This window comes from Sinohyriopsis cumingii, chromosome 18 (assembly GCF_028554795.1).
Source record: "Sinohyriopsis cumingii isolate HCF-2022 chromosome 18, ASM2855479v2, whole genome shotgun sequence".
NCBI classification, from domain to species: Eukaryota; Metazoa; Mollusca; class Bivalvia; order Unionida; family Unionidae; genus Sinohyriopsis; species Sinohyriopsis cumingii.
The window spans coordinates 61,971,831-61,987,376 of NC_142978.1; the positions used below are offsets into that span (position 1 = coordinate 61,971,831).

Below are 15,546 nucleotides of genomic sequence, written 5' to 3' on the forward strand. Positions count from 1 at the left end.
GATGGGTTATTATACACCACAGAGCGTGATGGGTTATTAAAGACCACATAGCCTGATGGGTTATTATACACCACAGAGCCTGATGGGTTATTATAGACCACAGAGCCTGATGGGTTGTTATACACCACAGAGCCTGATGTGTTATTATAGACCACAGAGCCTGATGGGTTATTATAGACCACAGAGCCTGAGGGGTTATTATAGACCACATAGCCTGATGGGTTATTATAGACCACATAGCCAGATGGGTTATTAAAGACCACATAGCCTGATGGGTTATTATACACCACAGAGCCTGATGTGTTATTATAGACCACAGAGCCTGATGGGTTATTATAGACCACAGAGCCTGATGGGTTATTAAAGACCACATAGCCTGATGGGTTATTAAAGACCACAGAGCCTGATGTGTTATTATAGACCACAGAGCCTGATGGGTTATTATGCACCACATAGCCTGATGGGTTATTATACACCACATAACCTGATGTGTTATTATAGACCACAGAGCCTGATGTGTTATTATGCACCGCAGATTATGATGGATTACAGACCACATAGCCAGATGGGTTATTATAGACCACATAGCCTGATGGGTTATTATAGACCACAGAGCCTGATGTGTTATTATGCACCACGTAGCTTGATGGGTTATTATATACCACAGAGGTTAGAGCGTCCGCATCGGAGGTCATGGGTTCGATCCCCGGCCGAGTCATACCAAAGACTTAACAAAATGGTACTAACAGCTGCCTCTGTTGGCGTTCAGCATTAAGAGGTTAATGTTAGGACTGGTCGGCATGGTGTCAGGATAATGTGACTGGGTGGGACATCTTGCTACATGTCTGCGGCATGATGCCCCAGTGCTAGACATCACTATAAACTGTCACACTGCAGACATCGTATGATATGACTGAAACATTTTTAAAGCTACGTTAACAAATCAAAATCTCTCTCTCTCTCTCTCTCTCTCTCTCTCTCTCTCTCTCTCTCTCACACACACACACACACACCACAGAGCCATATGGGTTATTATGCACCAAGAGTCTGATGGCTTATTATACATCACAGAGTTTGATGGCTTAGTATACATCACAGAGCCTGATGGGATAATATACACCACATAGCCTGATATTTTATTATACACCACAGAGCCTGAAGGGTTATTATAGACCACAGAGCCTGATACGTTATTATAAACCACAGAGCCTGATGGGTTATCAATTACCGCAGAGCCTGATCGGTTATTATGCACCACATAGCCTGATGGGTTATTATACATCCTGAGAGTCAGATGGGTTATTATACACCACATAGCCTGATTGGCTATTATACACTACAGATCCTGAAGAACTATGGTAAACCACATGGACTGATGCGATATTGTGCACACCACATATACTGATGGGCTATTATCTATCACAGAGCATGATTACCTATTATACACCACATAGCCTGATAGGCTATGGTACACCACATATACTGACGGGCTATTGTATACCCCACAAAATATGATGGGCTATTATACACCACAGGGTCTGTTGGATTATTATACACCACAGAGCCCTATGGGCTATGTTACACCACATAGACTCGTGCTATTATCCAAAATAGAGCCTGATGGGCTATTATACGTCAATATCTGTAAAGAAAAATAATGTCTGTCTTGGCTGGAAACTGTCGTATCATTGCTTTGATTACGTTGTGCTCTCATATACTAAAAGTATAGTCAGCAGAACGAATGAAGCAAGCTGGAGTTCGATTGTGATTAAATGTTTATCGTGTATAAATAAACGTTCCGATGGCATAAGGAAGTAACAAATGCAAAGGCGTATGGGTTGGAAAACGTGAACTTTGTGGCATAACATTCCAGTACGAATACATTAATTTCAATCTCTCGTCTTAGCTGTTGGTGCACGGCTTGCACATGCCTCAAATGCAGTATCAGAATCGTGCCGAGTAATCAGATACGCACATCACGTGAACCCGTACGTGAGCATCATTGGGTGTACTAATACATTGTCGATATTGTCGAAGAACAAACTCAGCGAAGTGAATGAAACAATGTCCAGGATTTAAGTGATTAAACCCAGTTAATATTATACAATTTACTTTATTGAAAAGCAATTGGATAACGTTTCGCAGTATAAGAACATTCATATGCAGATAATTTTATCAAGTGCATTGTAAATTTCGATTAATCAACAACCTGCAACTCACAGGGTTTCATACGTGGACACCTCAACATCTTTTATCCAATGGAATTGTACCGCTACGTGAATTGGTAGATTTCTAACAGGAGAGAAAACGTTGAAAAACATTTCCTGGAGCTTCTGGATGACAAAGCGTCTATAACTGTTTGTTGTGACTTTCAAAATTGGAAAAATGCGACTGTCCAACATGGATATTATTATTTTGTTTTTAAAGCCGCGAGGCGCCATCACGAGATCCTGGCCGAAAGCACTGGACACAAATGAAGCAGAGACATGGCTCGGAAGAGAACTGTAGCAAAAATGATCATTGTCTACTGCGTGTGGAAAAACCTGGTTTGGAAACTAAACCGTTTATTTCTGGCAGTCCGAATCAACGATTTGTGATAAACAGATACATGTCTTCTGTGTAACAAAGGCTGGTCATGTTCTTTTCTTAATAACCATTGATTCTGCCAGATCAAATTCGACGCCACATAGTGGCCAATATGAATGAAGCCGACATCTGAAACGTCATCTCCGTGAACCCTTATCTTCGAGGGCGCCACAATAATGGAATGCGACAAGTGAAGAATAGCGTTCAGGAATAAATCCTGCTTGCCGCGAGGGTGATGCCAAGGGACGAAGTAGAAACTCAGCGGGGAAAAGTACTATTTGCTCATATATTGGTGCCGCATTGCAAGGACTCGAAAATGCGCATGATATTACCAATACACACAACTTATATCTGTGCTCACCTGGCACAAGCATGCGAAAGACGAAAGGGTACTTCGAGTGCCTAGAATAACTTGCTTTCGAATCCAGGGCCTATCTTCACGCATCGGACTAATTCACGGAGGGGCAAATCAAGGCTCACCAGGATTTGCTTAACGTCACTGTTTTCATGCGAGCGCTGCAGATAGGCATACCTTACAGTAAAAGCAAGTCAAAGCGGATCGCAGTTTTCTAGGACGACTGTTGGCCATATGATTATATATACAGAAAATGTTGTAATAAATTATATTGTTATACGGAAATTTAGCATGTGAACGGCATTATGGCCTCAGTGGGAAATGCACAATGACAACTTCACGGTACGGTAATGGCCACTGGGTTCAAATGGTAGCATTATTACAAGGAGCTGACCTCAGTTGTATGGTACTTAGTAACAGTGTTCGAGTTGACCCCAATATGTGCTGCTCTAGGTAGGTATGGTAAAATGTGTGTGAAATGTATATATTGACATAGCTCGAAAAGTTATATTTATTTCATTCTTTATTTGTGGATATCCTACATACTCGTCCATTCATATATAACTGGTAAGGAACTTTAGGAATATTCCATCATTTTTCAGAAAAATAGGATTTTATATGTATTTTCCCTCTTTCACACTTTGTAGTGTTTTATTATTTTGACATCAGACGACGTCATTTTTTCGCAGACTAGCCAGTTTAGCAGAACAGTTGTGAAAATGACCCAAGATGCCTTGACACATACTACGAAGACATGACAGAATAGTATGCTTCAAACATAGTCTAAGAACCCCACTCTTGTCCTCATCGTGTCGGATTAACTTCAGAATATTTGATAAAATAGGATAAGGCGTATTTTTATATAGTTTATTACCAGATGTCAACCCAACCAGAACATGTATAACAGTGTTTAGTCGAAGTGTGTTTTCTGTCTGCGTATCAGAAGACTTTGGTCTCGCATCGTCGTCTTTAAAACATATGCGCACCATCGTTCGTACTATTTAGCATTGATGAACCTATATTATATATGGGCGACATAATGAAGATTATACATTTAAAGTGGCGCGAATACATTGTGTGCTCGGAATATAAGTACGACTGATATTACTATTATGATACCGACTTCAACAGGAGTAGCAGTTGCTCATGAACAATGGTTTGGAACATTACAGCTGATGATGTAAAAGGTAATTCGGTTTGTTATTCAAATTACTTCAATAATGATGTTCATGACCCATTTGTCTCTTGGAAAAGATATGCAACGCAACGATTCCCAAATCAGATTAAAATTAGATCACTCCATTATTAGATGTATTTGTGTGAGTGTGTCAGATTGTCTGCATATTACAGAAGAAAATGGAGATACAGTGACGCATTTTCTGTTTGGTCTATTCTCTTGAAATACAAATTACAATGAACGTTTCATAACACAGCACAAATGTCCACGTTCGTCTTACATGATTCCCTTCATTGTTAATGTCACATCTTGTTTGGTTCCTTCTGCTTGTCTTGCCTTCTTGTACTTTCTTACTGTTATGGGTTCTCAATCTGCTCTTGTTGAAAACACGTTTTCCTTTTTCTTTCGTTTCTTGGGACACGCTGAAGACCAATGTCCCCTTTTCGTGATATAGATGGAATATATATTTACATTTGCATAGCTGAAGACAAAGCCAAGAGACAAAACGACTTTAGTTACTGGTTTGGGATCGATACTATACAGGTTTTGGCTATAATACTAGTATGGAACTTAGGACAAGTGGACGCACAATGTTAGAAACGGATGAGCGAATAAATTTGAAGTCATTTTCGTGGATAGTTGTGATTTAGAAGACCAACCGATTGTATGCGAATCTCAGGGCTGTTTATTTCTTGGATTTCCTGTTTGGTTTCCTGAACCGGACCAGAATATTAATTTTAGGGTCTTCAATCAACGAGTTATATGATAAAACATGACTATGACTCCAGAGTTTAAAACGTTAAGGATACAAAGTAATTAAAATATATGAGATACAAAATAACCAGCGTTTGTAAAACAACCAGAAAGTAAATGCATTATCCAAATAGCACTGTGGATGATATCAAACCATTAAATGCATTCAAAACTGTCTTTTTTGAGGACTGAACAATGAGGCAGGTTTGATGCACGAAGTGGACAAAGCGAAAGAAGGAGTAAATGAATACATCATGGCATCCATGGGTTTGCAAATATGATTGATACCCCCCACCCCCACCCCCACACACACTTATCAGGAAAGTATGACAAAACACTATTTCCTATACGATGAAATGCAACTCTTTTGCTATTGACGAACCTTTACCATCTTGACTAAGCCCATCATTGATGCCGTGACGGTGTAAACAAGACCAGCCATTTATTTATTACTAGCGAAAAGGACCTTTGAAACAAAGTAAATAAGAAACGTACATTGCCATGATATCGATGCAAATACCGCTTATTAAAACTACGAGACCGTTACCTTTGACTACACAAGACAACAAATCTAATGAAACGCTGTGTATCAGTCGACTTTAAACATTCAGGAAGCACATGTTATAAGTCTAATGAACTCGAGTACCATGCGACCAGAGCCATGTCGTATCACATAGTCGATACAGCACGACGTTGCCAGCACAATAGTTCTTCTTTACTAGCAAAACTCATGCAGTTCCGTTGAGTTCTTATGGGTGTCATAAGCAAAAACGCCATATACCACTAGGTTATTGATATTTACAAATCAAAGAAGACTACACATATTCAGTGGCTTTGAGTGGCTGATGTGAGGCTCAAAGTCGAATGGAGACGTTCACAAAATGGCCTAAATTTAAAGATGTATTGGCTATGACCATCACTTTAGCCAGAGCTGGGTTTGCCTACTTAGGACGAGGAGAATAAATACAATGCCCGTTGTGGTGTAAAGATCCGCGAATATAAGTATTTGAGATTCACGTTGTCTGGGACAAACTACGTGATCTCCATGCTCTAACTACTTTTCTTTGGTAGGCCATAATGGATCATATGGAACAAAAATTTCATAGCTTACCTCCTGAGCTGTGTAACCACATTTAATTTTACTTAGAGTTTGTGAGAGTAGTGCCAGAAGTGCACTTTGAATAATAACACATTCTAGTGGAGGGAAATACATTGTTAGGGCCTATAGAGAAACTTAGCTTGGAAGCAATGTGAAAAGACAATAAAAACGCAGCCATTCTAAAAATCAACGAGGATAGAATTGTGCAGATAGAAAATACTGCCCTTGAGTGGTTAAGGATGATAACCTCCATACAGACTAACATAGAGAGAGGGCATTTATTAGATTGTATGCTACATTGGCAGATGGAGAATGTTCTAATCGTACATGTTTATATTCAGTTTTGTTGACTTTGACTTGTGTTAAAGTGTAAAAGTGTTAAACTCGTGCCTTATTTGCATACATTTTTTGACAGTTTTTAGACTAACTGAGCCTTTTATGATGTATATATCTGATGAACGAAATATTACGTTTCTTAAAATGCAAATATGTGAGTGTCGTGTATCCCAAAACGAAAATAAGACAAATGAAAAGAAGAACAAATGTATTAAAAATCAGTTGTGTGCTTGATGGAATCTCAGAATCCCAAACCCGAGTGTTATTGCCACATTCACTGTTCGTAAAGTGATTGACGAAAGTCAGATCCTCGATGCTTGGAGGCAGTGTACCTTCACAACCCCATTAACACGTTAATAGTTGGACATATTTGTCAGTCAAAACTGAAATTGTAAAATATTTCATCGAATACACCTTTCTGATCGTCGTATACAGCGTATTTTATGGTGCAACAAAAGTAGCAATCATCTTACACTTTATTCAAAGTCACGGAAGACAAAGTATTTCATTTATAGCATAAATTAACTCAAGAAGGCGACATAATCCTGCCTGAATGTATTGAAACACAGCTTAATTATCTACGGAGAAGACATATAGGACATAAATGCTTGGTGTACAACCAATTGCCTCAATGTAAAGCCAGTATTATTTATGTTACTCAGATTTGATTCAAAACTGTGCCATCAGCCTCATTGTCAATTAGTATTAGTGTTATGATCTACCGAGCTAAACTTTGCGCGTAACGCTTAGCAATTGTCACATGCATATGAAGTCATCACTTTAAAACCTACTACATCCGATAACTTGATATTTCGTATACATTTGGTTTACGATCTATGATTTATGACATGAAGGAGGTTATGTCAACTAACAATTACCTTCTTCGTTTTAATCTGTCTTAATAAAATCTACCTTTAAATATAACATTAAATACAATTTATTTTATTCATATCACTAACCTGCTGTTACGAATGCCCGATATGGCTCATTTAGTCTTCCATACTTTTCATTTAATCAGGTTGTCTTGTTTCACGGGCCGTAATATTTCTGTAAATGTAATTTTTCGTCGTATCGCGTGACGCTTTTATTGCTCGTGCGGCACATGCGAAATAATATATTATTGCGCACTACTATATATATCGGGTAGAGATATTGAAGGGCACAGCCAATATTGAGGGAAGCTCTAAACATATTCAGCTGTCGGGCAGGTGCCATTGTAATTTAGTTAGAGCCAAACAGTTGGATGAGTCGAATGTCTTTTAGACAACTCTTTTTATTATTTAAGCAGCGGGGGGGGGGGGGGCGAATCGGACATTTTGTCCAATCGTTATTTCACTTAATTATTACTTTCTGCACTCAGCGGATCCGGTGTAGTCAGCGCCTGGTAAAAAAAAAAACGACGACGGTCCATCCTACACGACGGTGACGTCATTTGGTTTAATACATTTTCTGCGAGCCGATCCCAGTTTTGTCAGCGTCCGGTAAACACAGCGACGACCGCGTCGATGTCATTTCCCCCCCTGCTGCTAAGAAGTTATTTACAATGATTTTACAAACAGAGTGATTACTAACTCCTCCTCTTGTAGATCAATTAGGTTATTTGACTGATCGGTAAGTCTGAAATTAATTCTCGTTAAAAACCGATTATGGCATCGCATATAGACCGGATTAATTGGGCTCTCAACGATTAAAAATCCGGGAGGGGCTGTTGGTGAAAATGAATAAAGGATATACCCCTGTTGAGCTTGATTTGATTGCTTGGTATCTACCTGGTAACTCCCTTCGATAACATCACACACTAGATTGATTGCTATCACCGATGCGATATTTACGTTGTATGGAGCAATATGCCTACCACCATCTCCGTTATCGTGTTTGAGGATAGTTGATGGACCGAGAAAATCAATAAGAGACTTTCTTAGTTCTGGCGCGTTGTATCCTGGAAACTTGAAATCGGGTAAATCGGCTTCTGTGATATTATACTCGGTTAGGAATTTTTGTTTATTATCATCGTTGTTATCGGATATTATTTTAACGATTCGCTCATTAATATATTCCATGTCTGATATAAGTTGATTTAACACCTCAACGTGTTTTCGTGCTTTTGTTTTCCGTAGTTGTTCTAGTTGCAATTGGTAATTACGATTAATCTCGATAAAAAAACTATCGATATCATTTAAAATAACTGTTCATATGACGATCGATTCAGGAGTTTTGTCATACCGAAAATACCACTGCATGGCATTCCTGTTTTGAAATATAAACCAACTGGGTAATAACGTGTTTTTCATAATAGACAATTTATCTTGATAACTGGGATTAATTTCATGATACGATTGCGCATTCGTGTGCAAGTCCGCGGGGATTTCATTAGGTGGATTCTCGGGCCAACCTAGTATGGTTCTTATTGAACTGTTATAAATATCAACCATATACCCCGGTGTGCTTATTTCAATCGTCGACGATAACGTCGGTTCATGAACCGTAATATCGATTTTTGATTCTTTTCCTGTGGTCGATTTTATCCTGCGTTGAAATTCTTTATTGATTTGTTCTACTTGGTATGACCCAGTTGGTATTGTAACCTCATTCCAGTCTGGGGTCCCATCGGGTTTATTTGTCCATGCAAAAACCAGCGAGTTATTAGGTTGTTGTCCGTTAAATGCTTCCGCTCGGATATTAGGCCAACTGTGATATACTCGCAATTTTGCCAGCGCTATTTCCTTTACTGGAATCGGAGAAGGGAAGTTTACACTGAATTCTGGCTTCGTTGATTTTATCGATATCATATTTGTTTGTACCGGAGTGGTGTTCTCCGCGATCCGTTGAAGTAATTGCAACCCTTCGGGGTTCAGCGACATTATTATTATTCGTCGTTTCTATTGTTTAATTTCAACACCGAATATTAACAACCTGCTTGTTTTCAGGAGGATGTTTTAAGCCCATTGAAGTGGTTTCAGGAGAGTGTTTTAAGCCCATTGAAGTGGTTTCAGGAGAGTGTTTTAAGCCCATTGAAGTGGTTTCAGCCACGTGGTTTCCAGCTTCGAGTTGAAAATCCTCGATTTTTGACATCGCGGAGTCATGCAACTGGACCATCGTGGAGAATTCAGCATCGGATATAAACGAATTATCTATCGCCAACGAGATAAACCCGGATAATTTCGAGTACGCGTCGGATACTATTTGATGTTTTACTGTATACTCGTTGAGTTTTTTCTGAGAACACGATGATATCTTTCTAGTGATTGCGTTGGCGACTCCAGCAATTGTTGTCGCCGCGGAGATAGCGATTGGAACAGCGATCGGGGCCATCATGGTCACCGTGGATAAAATAACACCGGTACCGGCTACTATACCTGACACCGAGTACACGACCGCGTCGATGGTGGTTATTTTTCGACGGTATTTTTTTATTTTTACACGGTATTGTTCGGAAAGCGTTTTCAAATTCGCGGAGAATTCTTTTACGGTATTGAATCGATATTGATGTGACGTCGGTGATACCTCTGATTCAATTACCTTGGTGGTCATTTTTATTTTAAAAGAGCTAGTGTTTTTAATTACTTAGATCCGTTACAAATTCCACATACCATGTAATGTTTGCCTCGGTTAAATGTCTATCGGCGGCATAAATTGTAAACTGTTCAGTTGCGCCCTTGTCTATAATTGTTGATATTATATTGTTAAACCCGGATGAACTCGACGATAATATATCAAAATGCATAATTGAAACCAGTGTCAATCGATAAATACCCTTAACAGTTACGGTGATTTTTACTCTATTCTGTGCAGGAGTCCAAACGAATGATCCATGATGAATCGTGTATACTGTGTTGATGGTGTTTTCATGAGGGATTTTTATTTTTGTCACCTCCGGTAGTCTGTCTTTAATCGCTGTAACATCAGTTTTGATTGTTCCTATTTCCTGTGTATGCGCGTCTACACTCCTTTTGTTCGCTGCAACATTAACGCTGAATGCTTTTATGAGCACTTCATGCGCGTTTACACTCTTTTTGATCGTTTCAACATCAGTTTTGATTGTTTCTATTTCCTGTGTATGCGCGTTTATATTATTTTTGTTCGCTGCAACATCAGTTTTGATTGTTCCTATTTCCTGTCCATACGCAGTGATATCATTTATAGTTATTGTAATTTTATCCGGTCTGGTATTTTTTTTACCAAAGAATTTATCAATGGTATTATCAGCCCTGTTAAAATTTTTTCGTAACGTGTAAAATTGGCCCGACAGCGTTGTAAACTCCGAAATAGTACTTTTTATCCCCACAAGATTCGGTTCGGTTACGGTCGGGGTTCCAAAAAAACTAGCAGTAGTGAGTTGTATATCGGTGACAGACTTTTGTATCCCCTCGAACTGATTTGCTTGCGCGTTAAATTTATCATACAAATTTTTTAACGAATCCGACACGGATATATAATTGTCGCCAAGTGTACTTATTTTTCCATTTATCGTCAAGATGGATTCACCTGATTTAAGTCGTCCGTCATCGGTATACAACACGATAGTGTTCTCGGCGGCATCACGCTGTCGTATTAAAACGTCATTCAGCGACACATTACTGGATTTCAGTTTACCCTGGCGGTCTTGAAATACAACTATTTCGCCCGGGTCAACACTGGTTAAATTTAACGTATCAGCGATTTCATCCTCGATTAGTTTTTTTATGTCATCGGTGGCGAGCGTTTCCGTGGATTTTTTCAGCGCCGCAACCGGTCGTCCCCAGATATCAATCATTATTATTGTAAAAAAAACTGTGTTTTTAATTAACCCGCCGGGCCTCTACGACCCCACTAGTGTATTCGTTTACAACCACATGAGGTGGTTTCCGCGATGATGAAATCGCCGCGAGTACGTTCAATACCTCACGGCCGCATATCGGTGGGTCACTTAATTGTTGTGTTGGCAGCGTGGAATAAAAAACCGGGGCTAAACACGCCCGGATATACCGCATGAACTCGTTTGGCGGGGCTAACCCGTATGAATCAAAATAGACGATCGCACGCGGATCAATTGCGTATGCAACCCAATGAGTCCCCGCTCCGGAGGATTTATCGAGGTTAATTATACCGGTTTCAATATTCCTTGGTTTTGTCGGTAATTGATCCCTCATAAAAACACCTCTGAAGTTTTTTATCGCTAACGCGTTTGCGGCATCTATTAAATCAAAATTAGACATAGGAGTTAATAAACGGTTCCCGGTAGTCTTAGACCCTTCCCCGAGTACCATGAATACGGGGTTCCCGGTAGTCTTAGACCCTTTCCTGCTACGGGTCGTTTTTTTTTATAGCCTTTCCCGGTTGCTTTCTTCAATGCCATTCCCGCCGCGGTACGAACGGCCCCCAACGCTGCCGCCTTCGCCACTGCTGGGGCCGTCGCGGCAATCAACGCTGGAATCGCAGCTAATAAAGGAAATATCCCACCGGTCTTTTCCATGTTTTTAATCGCTGCGGCTGAAAAATCTATTTGAACACCCTTTTTATTCTTCATCGCATCATTGAAATGTTTTATTTGACGCGCCGTCAACGATATCTTATGATTACCACCTGCCATCTGTGACGGCTTTAACGTTATTGTGGTTCCACATTGTTTAGCCGACTTTGATCGTAATTTCTTGACTTGACCATCGGTCAACTCTACATCGACAACATTATACGACATTTTTATTGTAAACGCGTTTATGTTTTCAATTACATGTTTTCCACTGGTGCATCAACGATTCTCATTCGTCCACCAACGCCTTCCAACAGCATTGATTTATCGCTGAGAATGACAGCAACCGCTCTATAATCGGCAATAACGCCGCGAGTTACATTAGCTCGGAAGTGTATATCAACGACGGATTGTCTTGTTAAATCAAGATGTTCCAGCGAAAAGTAATAGATCGGATATAGTTCTTTGAAATCATGTTGTGATATTTGCAAACCAGTGTCGACGTTTTGATCACGACTCATATACGACAGCAACCGATGGTACACGCGTGCAATATGGTTTTGACCGTAATTAAGTTGTATATCCTCAGATGGTTCCTGCTGTCCGTTTATTCTCAGCGAGACGTCAGTAACGCCTAATCGATCAAATATCATATGGCTGGATAGTTGATTATCAACTCTCGTCATATCCTGCAACGCAACAAATATATGACGCGGAGCCGAAATGCCTTGGTGTGATGCCAGGTTCCATGTAAATATACCATTGATATTTGATTGCTTAGTATCTGTTGTTGTTGTTAGCCAACTTAGTAATGATTTTCCTCCCTGCTCCATAAAGGATAGCAATCGTGCCTCTGTGGTAATGGATGGAGTCATTACTGGCATCCACAATAATATTTTAGTTAAAACGACTTTACCAGAGTCATTATTTGGATTCGCAAGATCCGCTGGAATTCTCCAAATTGCATTTCTATCATCACCTTTTCGCACAAGCACCACGGTATGCTTTGCTCCGTAGATAACTTTTCGCACGTTCCTACAAAATCCAAATATATGATGCAGTGGAATCGCGCATGAGAAAGATCTACGCGGCCCTGTTAACATTGATATGCGTGTTGCAGCTCCGATGTTAAAATTAGGATCGCTGTTTATAATCATATTCTCAACATCAGCGTTAGCGCTATCAGCATTATTTCTTGGTCGTCTTACCACAAATTGCGAGTTTCCAGCAGTGTTTCTAGTATCCTTTGCAAACATCATAGATGGACCCGCTGATCTTGTATAATCGTCGGAATATCTTGCTAGCCCGATTATTGTTGTAGCAACATCAACATCACGTTCTATTGATTCAATTTCTCGCCCGTCAATGAGATATTTTGCGCTCTCAAATAGCGCCATTACGACGTAATTGACTAAGCCAACTTTGGTATCATCTGGATACGGTGCTGGTACAGCAGGAGTATCGGCCTCTGTTACAAGTTCTCCTTCGATTTCAATAAACGCTTCACACGGTAAAAAATATTTACTGGTTTCATGGACTTGAAGTTCAATTCGCGATCGTATGTTGGGTTGTACTGCATGATAGGAATAAAATTGATAATTACGGACAGAATCATCCTTGTGCACTGGTGCGTCCATATCAAACGCCGGGTCAGCTGTTCGTTTAAACATTTTATTTAATAATACGCTGATGCATCTAAATCATCGTCGTCGTTTTAAATTCTTCGAATTTTGTCGTGGTTTTAAACCACTTCCCGCTATTATGTTTGCGATGTCATCTTGATTATTGTTTACCAACGACGCTAGTTTTTCTTCCACGGCGTTATTTATTACTTTACTGACATTTGCAGGCATCACTGTCGTTGATGGCATCACCGGTGGTTTCTGTTTTCTTTTTCTCACCAACGACATTAGTTTGTCCTTTGCTGCAGAAAACGCCCTTCCGGCGACATCTCCAATAGCGCTGATTCCCTTATCACGAATAACATCAATAGCCTTCATTCCTAATTGTTTGGCTAACGGCGCCACTTTTGGAGCCATTCTTGTAAATAACCCCGCAATGGTGCTACCGAGACCGTCTCCGTACCACGCGCGGTATACGGGCAATCGTGAGTTTACCACGTAGACGCTGACTGGTTTATCATGGTTGTAGTGTATAATCATCTTTATTATAAAAAACACCAGTGTTTTCCAATTAGTGGTTGATCACCCCCCTTCCCACCACCGAATCATAAATTTTGTCAAAAACATCGATTTTCTCTAAATGATTTCCTGGGGTTTTCACCCGTAAAAACTAACCAAAAACGACCAAAAAACGACCAAAAAACGACCAAAAACTGACAAAAATTGACAAAAATTGACAAAAAACGACAATTTTATAATTTTTTTAATCATCCACTAACTCGTCTATGAGCGTTCGATATACATTAATGTCCATGATACCACCGGCAAATAACCACCTGCAAATATCAGCGGCCTCATTGATTATTTCCGGAGAGTTATTTCCGGCTCGTTTTCCTCCGAGTAGTATTTCTAGCCGTGATATATCACTGAGAACATTACCAGGACAAGTAACGTCTTTACCAACAGAGTATCCTTTTCCGTGCTTTGGTCTTTCACTTTTTACTTTATTGTGGAATATTATATAATTATTATCACGCGGTGGTAATTCATTTTTATATTTATTTGCCAAATACACTATTCTTGTCCAGTCCTTTAACGACCTTATATTTTCTCGTAGCCGCTATTGATATGCTCATCTCGTGTGTCTTTAGCAAAATTTGTAACAGTAAAATCAACTAATTCTTCGTAGCCGAGATTTCTAATTGTGTCTATTGTGCTCTTTTTAAGCACATTACGGGGTATATTCCCCTCTTTCTCTATTTCTTCCGGTATTTCTTCCGGTATTTCTTCTTCTGGTTCTCTTGCGGTGGCGCCTAGTTCTTCTTCATCGGCTATTGTAACATAAGGTTCTTGTGGGTCCGTTATAGCGAGTGGTGGTGGCCTCCGTGTTGTAGCAACCGCTATTTTCGCAGGGAGTGTTTCCAGAGACTTTTTTGTTTGCTCGGTCTGAGCCGCTATCTTTTCAAGCGCACCGAGGACGGGCACAGTTGCCGCCGTAACATCTTTGGTCGCTTTAGTTACCGGAGCAAAGAGTTGTTCGCTTCCAACAGCAAAATCAGTTTGTAGTTGTTGCCGCGTTTGAAGTTGTTTTCGGACCCTGTCTCGTAACGGTATGAACTTTTAAGCGCTACTAGCCGCTCTCTGGCTAGCCGAGTAGTAAGTGATTCGCCTACCATTATTGCAAATGCTCCGTAGTTTCTAATTTCCCGCCGAGTGTGGCGAGGGGGATATATCCCAGGGGCTCCATGGAGTTTTCGTCTATAATCCTTCTAATGTTTTTAATTTTATTAGAGATTTCTCGACGTCGTTCAAAAGCCTGTCCGAGTTTTTTTCGTACTGTCTCAACGGCAGTAAATAGTCCAATAAATGCATTTACGTCATTGCCATACAAGTTTTCATTGATCGTATATTGTAATCGCTTTATAAAAGAATACTCGCGTGGCAAGGTATATCGACCTTTCTTTGATTGCTCAATAATAATTTCATAATCGGACAATATTTTTTGGTTATCAAGCTTACCAGATAATTCAATTCCTTGATTTTTTAATTTTAAAATCTCGGTTAATATATTATTGATGTCTTCGATATTCATATTCTTATAAAACATCTTATTTCTAATATAAAAAAAAAATTATTTTACAAAATGAACCCCGCGTATCAATCCCGAGG

General features: G+C 39.7%; 1 long non-coding RNA gene across 1 annotated transcript in view; it reads left to right on the top strand.

The window, feature by feature from the left end:
- The first annotated feature begins 1,869 nt into the window (after nucleotides 1-1,869).
- The window catches only part of LOC149776774 (uncharacterized), a 40,996-nt gene continuing 27,319 nt past the window's right edge, over nucleotides 1,870-15,546 (top strand). The window contains exon 1 of the long non-coding RNA XR_016416116.1: nucleotides 1,870-3,394. This is a non-coding gene — a long non-coding RNA (uncharacterized LOC149776774). The remainder of the gene's footprint in view (nucleotides 3,395-15,546) is intronic.